The following is a 9,984-nucleotide window of genomic DNA, read 5'->3' as shown; positions in this document are numbered from 1 at the left end:
CTCTCACCTTAGTGCATATTTACCCCTAAAACCCCTGCAAGAGGTCTGATGCCTTGTATGGAGCCCCTCTTGGAATAAGGTTTGGGTTCAAATTAAGATTAACATTAAAAATTCAAATATTTAATAAAATAATTCTATTAATATTTGGAAAGTCTCTCTAAATAGTGTTACAAACAGATAAAAATCTTCCTGCTGCAGCAGTATGAATAAACGAGGACCTGAGATACCTGAAAGAGGCAAGGACACTTTTTATTTCGTTTCTTTTTTTAATTCTTATGTCACTTTTGGGTGAGAAAAAAATAATAATAAGGAAAGTAAAAAAATGCTTAATCTGCATGGGAATATATTGCAATACCCACCCGTCTGGGTAAAAAGGACGGTTCCTGGGGGTCCCATCAGCCAAACAGATCCATCCGGCCCCCGTCTAGTCGCCCGTTTCTCCTGCTGTAACGACTCAAACCTTAATCAGTCGTTGGTCTCGTCTTAGATTCAGGAGCCGTATGTCTATCCCATGCGTGTTTAATACCCTCTCTGTATTACCCTCTACCACCTCTGCTGAAAAACTGTTCCACTTATTGTACTACCCTTTCAGTAAAGTAAAAGTTCTTTGTATGGTGTCATATCCCCGGTACCACTGACCACCGAACATGTATACTTCCTTCCAGTTGCCCTCCTTATCTCCAGTAAAGTCGTGGAAGAAAGAGTTTGGGGCGATAAAAACCTAGCATAAGAGTGACTCGGATTAATTAAAATGAATTGTTTTCAGGCTCCTCTAAAGTTACTGTTCTGAGAACTAATTCTGGGTTATCTGCCTCTGCTGCTCTGGAGATCGGTGGCTTTAGAGTCTCGTAGCAAAGAAGAAAAACTGAGGACGCAAAATAAAAACTAAAATGAACGCCGCTCCCTCTGTACAGAACGCGATGCCACGAGGACCCTGGGGAGTTTGTTGCTGACGTGGCCATTTTCCTTGATTTATGAAGTTCCGAACAGCATCAGCAGCAGCTGCAGAGCCTTCAAGGCACGGTAGAGAAACTGGGGCAGAATTTCCTGGGGAGCAGGGCCCCCGAGAGGCGGAGGGGCTTTTAAACAGGAATCCAGAGTTAACCATTCACTGTGGTGGGAAAAGACCACAGAAAACCACATTTAGTGACCTCTGCTCTCCAAACCATTCGGTTAGCATTTTGCCTTTTGACACCTGGCAGATTTAATGGACGACTGCAGCCGCTAGATGGGCCTGATGCACGTGCTTTCTGGCCCACAACATTCTGACGCCATCACCCTCATGCCCTGACTCTGCTTTGGCCACAACATTGTCCACCAATTGTCTACCAAGATAACCGTGGCGCGTGCCACAAATAATTCACAAGTTCCAGCTCCAAAATCAGCTAATCGTTTCATAACTTGTAAGTAAGATGCCGGGGTGATTTAATAACCCATCTTCAACATGGCTTAGTCATTTATAAAGTGCAAATGTAAGAGAGAGGGGATATTTTTTTTTCTTTACTAAGCGGGAGGTAGATAAGTGGAACAGCCTCCCAGGAGAAGTGGTAGAGTGTAATACAGTGAGGGTATTAAACATGCATGGGATAGACATACGGCTCCTGAATCTAAGACGAGACCAACGACTGATTAAGGTTTGAGTCTTTACAGCAGGAGAAACGGGCCGAATAGACAGGGCCAACGGGGGCCGATCTGCCAACAGGTTCTGTTTAACTTTTTGTTTAATTAATTCCTTAGGTGAGTTTTCTGCACATTATGGGCTTTCTTGAATTTGTCTGTGTTTGTCTGTACTGGAAGTCTAGTCCACGTATCTACTACCCTTTCTGTAAGAAACATTTTCTCATAATGTCCCTCAGTTATACTACAAGTGAACCAGGGATTTTACAGCAGACACCACCCATCTCCCCCGGTCCACAAAGTGACAGCTTGGTCTTAATGACTCGACATGGCTCTTAGAATCTGGGGGAGTTGAGAGGCTTCCCTACAACTATCCAGACTCCATGTTATTATGAGATGAGGGAATGGGGTGGTCTTGATACCCCACATCCTTTTCCCAGGTTCCTCATCCCATCACCCATCGAACCTGGGGTTTACCTGTCCTCACAGTTGTCTCCTGGAGGCGATCGGCACTTCTTGTGGAAGGAAACTAATCTGCACGAGTCCTCCTTTATGGGCTCCATCTCATTTAGCTTCTCGTCCCACAGCTGGCGAACATCATGGTAAAAAGTCTGGTGATCGTTGCCCTTGGAAGGTCCATCTTCTACCCGGTCCACCTGCTCAGGTTCTTCCATGGACCCTGGCTGATACTCTTTGATTGATTTGGACCAAGGACTTCCATATTCTATACCGAGAGTCAGGAGGTTCCAGCTGTTGTACCCGACGGAGCGGAGAGCTGGAACCATAGCAATAAAACATAAAACGGAATCAGCCTTTAATGCTCCTAATCTACTAATACCCCAAACCAACACTTTGCTTGCAGTACTACAAATGACCACAGGGGGCACCCTAACCGATAGCATAATATTGCTTCATACTGGATCCAGTCTGTGCTCCATCTAGAGAGCACAATATATTAAATATATTATCAGGCCGCTCAGCTGGCCTTACCCAGAGGCTTAACGATCCGGCCCCCTGCCCCCGTTATCGATATTCATTAATTAATTGCAATCGCAAATAATAATAATGAAGTCGTACATTTCTAGCATTAACTATTTATGATCGGTGCAAACGTGAAGCTACTCAATAAGACGCGGCCATTGGGTCCGAGCCCCGTTAATAAAGATCGATATGGCGGGGCTCGAGGCGGCGCACGTTTAATGACTGATTAATGGCCTCCTGCGTTAATGAAGCAGATCTCACCCAACTCCCAGCATCGGAGGATTCGGACGAGAGTTTGGGGAAATCTTATTTTGTTGAAATCAATATTTTTTGATCTATATTCTGGAGCGACTCCAAATAGTAATTAAAAATGTAACAAAGTCATTAAAAATGTGGGTTCTAGAAAAGGATATACGAGGTATATTAACCCCTTAATAGCCCATCGTGAAGATTCTTTGCAGTGACTCGCCAAATGTGTTACCCAAATGGCTCTAATACCGGTCGTCATGGAAACCTTGACTTGTCATTATTTAAATATACACTTAATTGAGTCACCTGCATTCAAGCAGGGATATCAACCATAACATACTGGGAGTCAAAAGTGCCAACTGGGAGTCTTATATCTGATCCCAGCAGGGGGAATAGGAAGGAGTCAGACTGTGCGACCTGCAGAATCTGCCCCGTCACCCTGAGATTAGGGCAAAACCCCGAGACTCAGGTAGGGTTCTAGGTATATCATGTTAATTAGCGTTCTCGCTGTATGATCAGTTGTAGCTTTAAAAAAATATGTTGGAAGCGCGGCCAATGGGAGGCGCAATCTCTGCCTGGCTCATCTCTCATTGGCTCGCCAGGATTCTAATTGTGTTTATATAGAGATTTATTGGTTCCATCTAAATAATGAACGACCGATTGATTCGGCCGGACAGTATATATTCCTATAGGTGTCGCCCCCGGGGGGTATGGAGCCTGCTGAATGTTACCAAACGTTCCGTTTATTGATACTGTAACTAAACGAGTGTCAGTTCCTAACCCGCTCTCACATATGCCAATATTCGCTGTTGCCAAAGCAACCGATAAGGCCAGACCCGGTCATGGAAACGGCAGCATGTACTTCCTGTGTCACTTCCTGTGGGAGAGAGAGCAGCGCCAGCTAAATAAATATCTCGTGGATGGAAGCGGCCGCTGCTGCCTTGGTTACGAATCACCCTTTCATTAACCCTTCCCCCGACAGACAGAGATCTATTCCTCTGAATTTAGGGCAAAAATAATTTTTGCTTTAACTGGGAAAATATATATAAAAAAATACCTGCGCTGTATAAACCGCTGCCACTTCTGCTGGGAGACTGTTCTACTTATCTACCACCCTCTCAGTAAAGTAACCCCCCCCGCGGTCCGGGCAGCTGCCTGACTTTCCTGGCCCTGATGAAAATGTATAGATTCAGAAATGTATAGATCCACGTGCAAAAAAAAATAAATAAAATATAAAAATCCTAATTATTGAAAATGATCCGTTATTTCACACTAAAAGAAAAAAATAATGACTAACTGTGGGTGTGGCTTGAGAATTGTTACATTTTATGTACAAACTTCCCCAAAATTGCAACATTTGTTATTACTTAAATATTTTCTGTGCGTACATAGAAGCTGCCATGTGGGGCGGTTCTCGGCTTTTTGGTTAATTTAGATATTTTTGCCAATATTTACTTTAAATCTATTAAGTTATTTTGTTTTAAATATTAAATATATTAAATTCCCACTTAACACTGACGTGGAACCTTTATTTATTTATCTATCTCTGGACCCTCCGATGGTCTCTTCTGACCTCCCGGAATTCCCAAACGTTTCATTCCTTCGCCACCCACCGTATTCCACCGAACTCTTGGTTTCTTTCCACCGCGACGGCCGGATCAGCTTCTGCATGTTGGGCAGAGACGCAGCGCCCACTCCGCTCAACGAGTTCAATCTCAAGTAACCATCAACACTCCCCAAACCCGCAGAGGATGTGAGGCAGGACGCGGCCCAAATCCTGTCCGGAGGAATTTTTGGAGTTTACCCTTTAAAACAAGGGGGGGGGGATCTTTAGTGCCTGCGCACAAAAATGTACATTTTAATTCCCGACTGGAACACGAATGGAAGCCGCCGTTGGATACGCTCTTGGAGAAGCTTCTTAAGAGATCCGGCCAGCGTTGGTGTCTCCCGAAGAAAGATCTGCTCTCCTTTAATCCTTTTTAACAAACGGTTCTGATTTTAAATATTTTGTACAAATTAATTATTCTGTTTTACGAATTAGAGTTTGCCATTTTTTTGGTAATCTTTGTAAATCTTACTGCATGTTTTAACTCTACACTTCTTCTGTAACCAGAAAAAAGCCGATCTCTCAGGACATTTTTTTTATTTCTGGTTTCAGAAAAAATAAATGTTCATAAATATCGCTTAGTTGTAGTTTTTGCCCCATAATATAAAGTTTTCAGGCAGCTGCATATCAGCCGTTTGTATGATTCTCGCTCTGTTATCTGATCCCCGATCTACTAACCCCCCCCGACTCCTTATCATACTGCCTGTGAGGAACAATAGAATGACTCAGTCTAAATCACCCAGTCTGACTCTCTGACTATGGGGGAACGGACTTCATTAGCATCGCCATAAAGCATCAGCTCAGTGTGGTGGGAAAGTCACCCAAAATATCACATGACTGACAGCAACGGCGGCTCCGGGTCTGTATACAGCGCTGGGGGGTATATTACTGTATACAGCGCTGGGGGTTATATTACTGTATACAGCTTTGGGGGTTGTTACTGTATACAGCGCTGGGGGGTTATATTACTGTATACAGTGCTGGGGGTTATATTACTGTATACAGCGCTGGGGGTTATATTACTGTATACAGCTTTGGGGGTTGTTACTGTATACAGCGCTGGGGGTTATATTACTGTATACAGCGCTGGGGGTTATATTACTGTATACAGCGCTGGGGGGGTTATATTACTGTATACAGCGCTGGGGGTTATATTACTGTATACAGTGCTGGGGGTTATATTACTGTATACAGCGCTGGGGGGTTATATTACTGTATACAGCGCTGGGGGGTTATATTACTGTATACAGCGCTGGGGGTTATATTACTGTATACAGCGCTGGGGGGTTATATTACTGTATACAGTGCTGGGGGTTATATTACTGTATACAGCGCTAGGGGTTATATTACTGTATACAGTGCTGGGGGTTATATTACTGTATACAGCGCTGGGGGGTTATATTGCTGTATACAGCGCTGGGGGGTTATATTACTGTATACAGCGCTGGGGGGTTATATTGCTGTATACAGCGCTGGGGGGTTATATTACTGTATACAGCGCTGGGGGTTGTTACTGTATACAGCGCTGGGGGGTTATATTGCTGTATACAGTGCTGGGGGTTGTTACTGTATACAGTGCTGGGGGAGTATATTACTGTATACAGCGCTGGGGGTTATATTACTGTATACAGCGCTAGGGGGTTATATTACTGTATACAGTGCTGGGGGTTATTATTGTATACAGTGCTGGGGGTTATATTACTGTATACAGCGTTGGGGGTTATATTACTGTATACAGTGCTGGGGGTTATATTACTGTATACAGCGTTGGGGGTTATATTACTGTATACAGTGCTGAGGGTTATATTACTGTATACAGCGCTGGGGGGTTATATTACTGTATACAGCGCTGGGGGGTTATATTACTATATACAGCGCTGGGGGTTATATTACTGTATACAGCGCTGGGGGTTATATTACTGTATACAGCGCTGGGGGTTGTTACTGTATACAGCGCTGGGGGGTTATATTGCTGTATACAGTGCTGGGGGTTGTTACTGTATACAGTGCTGGGGGTTGTTACTGTATACAGTGCTGGGGAGGGTTCCTGTATGTCCTTGATCTAATTATACAGATATTGGGAAAATGTTACAATTCTGTTCTTCATGGAACTCTGCAGAAACTCAGCTGGACATTTGCACAAAAGGATCAGGATTCTATAATGTACATTACAGAGAGGGTGGCAGATAAATGGAACAGTCTCCCAGCAGATGCGGTAGAGGTTAATAAAGTGAGGGAATAAACATGCATGGGATAAAGTCATTTGCCGTAGGAGAGGATCAGACGTCTGGGAACCAGCGGTTTGCTGTCACTGGCGCCCCCTGTGGCCAAACCAGGAACGTGAACTAATTCACTGCCCCCTCGAACCAACGCCAGTCAACCCTTGTGGAAAAAGTGGGCACAACAAATGGTTAACAGAAGGAGAGGGTGGATGAGCGGCGTGTTAGAGCGGTATTGTGTAGCTTTAATACATGTTCTGATTTTAAGATCGAGCTCCTTCTCTTGTGATCTGCCGGACACCGGTACGAGGAGGCGTGGGGGGGGGTAACAGGGTAGCTGTGGTTGGGCGACTGGGCTTTAATGACGCCGCCATCGTTTATTGAAGACCCTCATTTCCATCTTCTCTGTGAAGGTTTGGCAACAACCAGGACCGGCTATGTTTCTCTAGTTCCACTTTGGCCCCAAAGCTATAGACCAAGGAACAAGACCCTCAACTAGCCAGCGACCTGAGCCGTCAGAGGATGGAGGGGGAGGAATAATGATTTCACTCAACGCATCATATAAAGTATCTCTTGTGTTGCCTAAAATCAGATCCAAAACCTACGGAAACGTACAAAATACCTACAGCTGCAACAACGTAACCAGCGAGCCCCCTCATAAACCGGGCGAAAAAGATGGCTTTGTGTCAATTTGTAAAACACCCCCATATACACCCCAAACCCGCGGCTCTTTAAATTGGGAACCTTGTTGTAGAAGCTAACGAGGCCAGCAAATTCCTTGAACGTTAATTGTCGGAGTGTTACATTGTAACACAAAGGGCTAGATGGGTAGAATACGGGGGGGGGGGGGGCAGCTTGGGCCGTCCCCGGCAGCTTAATTCAGCCATGTGTAGCGATGACAATGGCTCGTTCCTCGCAGTCTCCGCCACCACCCCCTCGGGACCTGTTTTAGCAAATACTTCAAAAAAGCTTTTAGCGGCGTGGATTCCGAAACCTTTTAATAGGTCACCGGGAAGAGAAGCATCATTCCTTCCCTGCGTCAGAGCGTTCTGCCGGCGAAAGGGAGGCTCTTCTGTCTTCTGGTGGATCCATTCAGGGTGTTTAACGATAAAAACGCACAGGGGTCCTCTGCGTCTGAGGATCGTCATGGAAATCCGCGCTAGAACTGATTGTAACCGATTTAGATCTCCACTAAAGCAGGAGAGCATGTCGGCCGGCTACCGGTCGGCGTCCGTTGCATCTCCAAGCCTTTAAAGAAGACTCTTGCTTTGTGGTCGGTCACGGAGTTCTGGCTCACGCACAAGAGTTTTTCTCTAAATTTCAAACTTGATTAAAAAAAAAAAAAAAAAAACATAAAAAAAAAATATATACAGATTAAACAAAATTGTAAATGGAAATTTTAATTAACATGAATGCCCCCGAGTGTCCCGTTCCTCAGAACTCAAGAGGAGCGTCGTTCAGACCGGGCTTATAGGAACTAAAAATAATAAGAAAAAATTATAAAAATACATTTTAACCAGAATTTTGCTGTAGAATATGGAAGAACGGAACCAAATGTAGATGGCGATTTCTAGCTTTGGGCTCTTCCAAAAATGACCATTCTCCCCGTTCACATCACAGATCTTCTCACAGACTATTTTTATTTTATTATTATTTATTGTTTTATATAGCGCCATTAAATTCCGTAGCGCTGTACAATGGGTATTTTATATCTCGTTGTAGTCACACATTCGCGCATGTACCCGTTGACCGATGATCAAGACCTTCTTACCGACTTCCTTATGCCTATTAAAGAGATTTTATTTTATGTATAAATTCAGATCTGGATACAATCTGTAATCGTAATATAAAAGTAGGTGTTGTCTATATTTTTTTGCCTGTGAAAACGCACAGGTAGACCCAACGCATTTTGCGCCATTGAAATACTTTGACCAGAAGAAGAAGAAAAGAAAGTGACCTCGTATGCCTCGGGAGATGCGACATTATGCTTTTATATTACCCACAGAAGACGTCTCAGTCAAAGAAAGTTTCTTTTCACCAAAGCCGATATTTAGGTCAACCCCATTGTGTGCAAAGAAAAGAAACAAACAATCCGGACGCGCGTCTGACGTGGAAATCCTTACGAGCCGCGCGAAAGAGGGACGTTTTCTAGCTGCCCAGAAAGAGATGGCGCGGACCAAAGTGAGTTAAAGAATTTTTTTTTTTTTATTGTTTCACTGAAAACAAAAACAGGAAACAAAAAAAAAAGATGAAAGAAAAGTGGCAACGGTCAAGGGCGGTAAATGAACAGGGAAAAAATAAAAAGAAAAAAAAACAGACAAAAGCTTTAAAAAAAAAAAACAAACAAAAAAAAAATCAGGCTCTATTAAAAAAAAAAAACAAAAAAACTAAATACAAATCACAAACGTGGATGGTTTCACAAAACAGAAAAACAAAAAATTGGTGTTTGAGCTACTTACAGAAAAAATAAAATATAATAAAAATTACTGCCAGATTTTTAATTAAAGGTAATGTGGAAAAGAAAAAAAAAATACAAAAAGAATTTTATTCACACTACGATAATACTAACAATTTAAAAAAAGGTTCTCACTTCCGGTAGTTTATCCTAAAATCAGTTTTTTTTATGGTACAATTGATAACATTTCTGTTCAGCATAGAAATCATGAGCGTTTTCAGCACCTTTTAACTGTGTTATTTCCAAAACGTTTTTATTTTTTCAGTAAAAATATTGTAAAGGACCGAGATTCCATTTGTAGAATACCGGAAAACGTGTTTCGTGTCCACTTTCAGTCCTTTGTTTTCCTTCCCCAAGAGGACAGCAGCCAAGGAGTTCACGCTGGGTCGTAACGGGCTGAGCTAGGCTCGCGGCTGACTTACAGAGGTTGAGAAGATGCGCTGGTTAAATCGGACTCGCTCGGGACTTTTACACAAAAGGCTGAGGTGGAATCCACCCGGAACGGTCTTCCAACGTTAAATGGGACCCCCTTGCAAAAATAGGAAGACTGAAAACGCGTCTCTGGGGATAAAGGGACCATGAAAGACCTCACCACGGCCTGAAGTAACCCGGAGTAGAAAAACAAAACACCAAACCGTGGGGATATTAGGAGGCCATCATAGGACTACAATGTATCTAGAACTTCATGTTCTAGATGCACCTACAGAAAACTATTCTCCTTTGAGCCGCGGTGCAGCTTTGCATTTGTGGTTGGGAATTTTGGCACAGGTGGTGGCCATTAACCTGTGGGCCTCAATAACTGTTTGTAGCCTCTCGAATCCACAATTTCAGGTTCCCTTTACTAAGCCGCCAACAGT

At 43.4% G+C, this 9,984-nt stretch overlaps 1 long non-coding RNA gene across 1 annotated transcript; it reads right to left on the bottom strand.

The window, feature by feature from the left end:
* Nucleotides 1-9,271: 9,271 nt before the first annotated feature.
* Nucleotides 9,272-9,972, bottom strand: LOC128502859 (uncharacterized). The gene is made up of 2 exons (XR_008355171.1): nucleotides 9,642-9,972; nucleotides 9,272-9,581 (listed from the first exon to the last, which is right to left on the bottom strand). It is a non-coding gene; the product is annotated as an uncharacterized LOC128502859 (long non-coding RNA).
* Between the last annotated feature and the right edge of the window lie 12 nt (nucleotides 9,973-9,984).

Source organism: Spea bombifrons, chromosome 8, assembly GCF_027358695.1.
Source record: "Spea bombifrons isolate aSpeBom1 chromosome 8, aSpeBom1.2.pri, whole genome shotgun sequence".
In the NCBI taxonomy this organism is placed as follows: Eukaryota; Metazoa; Chordata; class Amphibia; order Anura; family Pelobatidae; genus Spea; species Spea bombifrons.
Note: the sequence above shows the minus strand (reverse complement) of the source record. Positions and strands in the feature narration are given on the sequence as shown.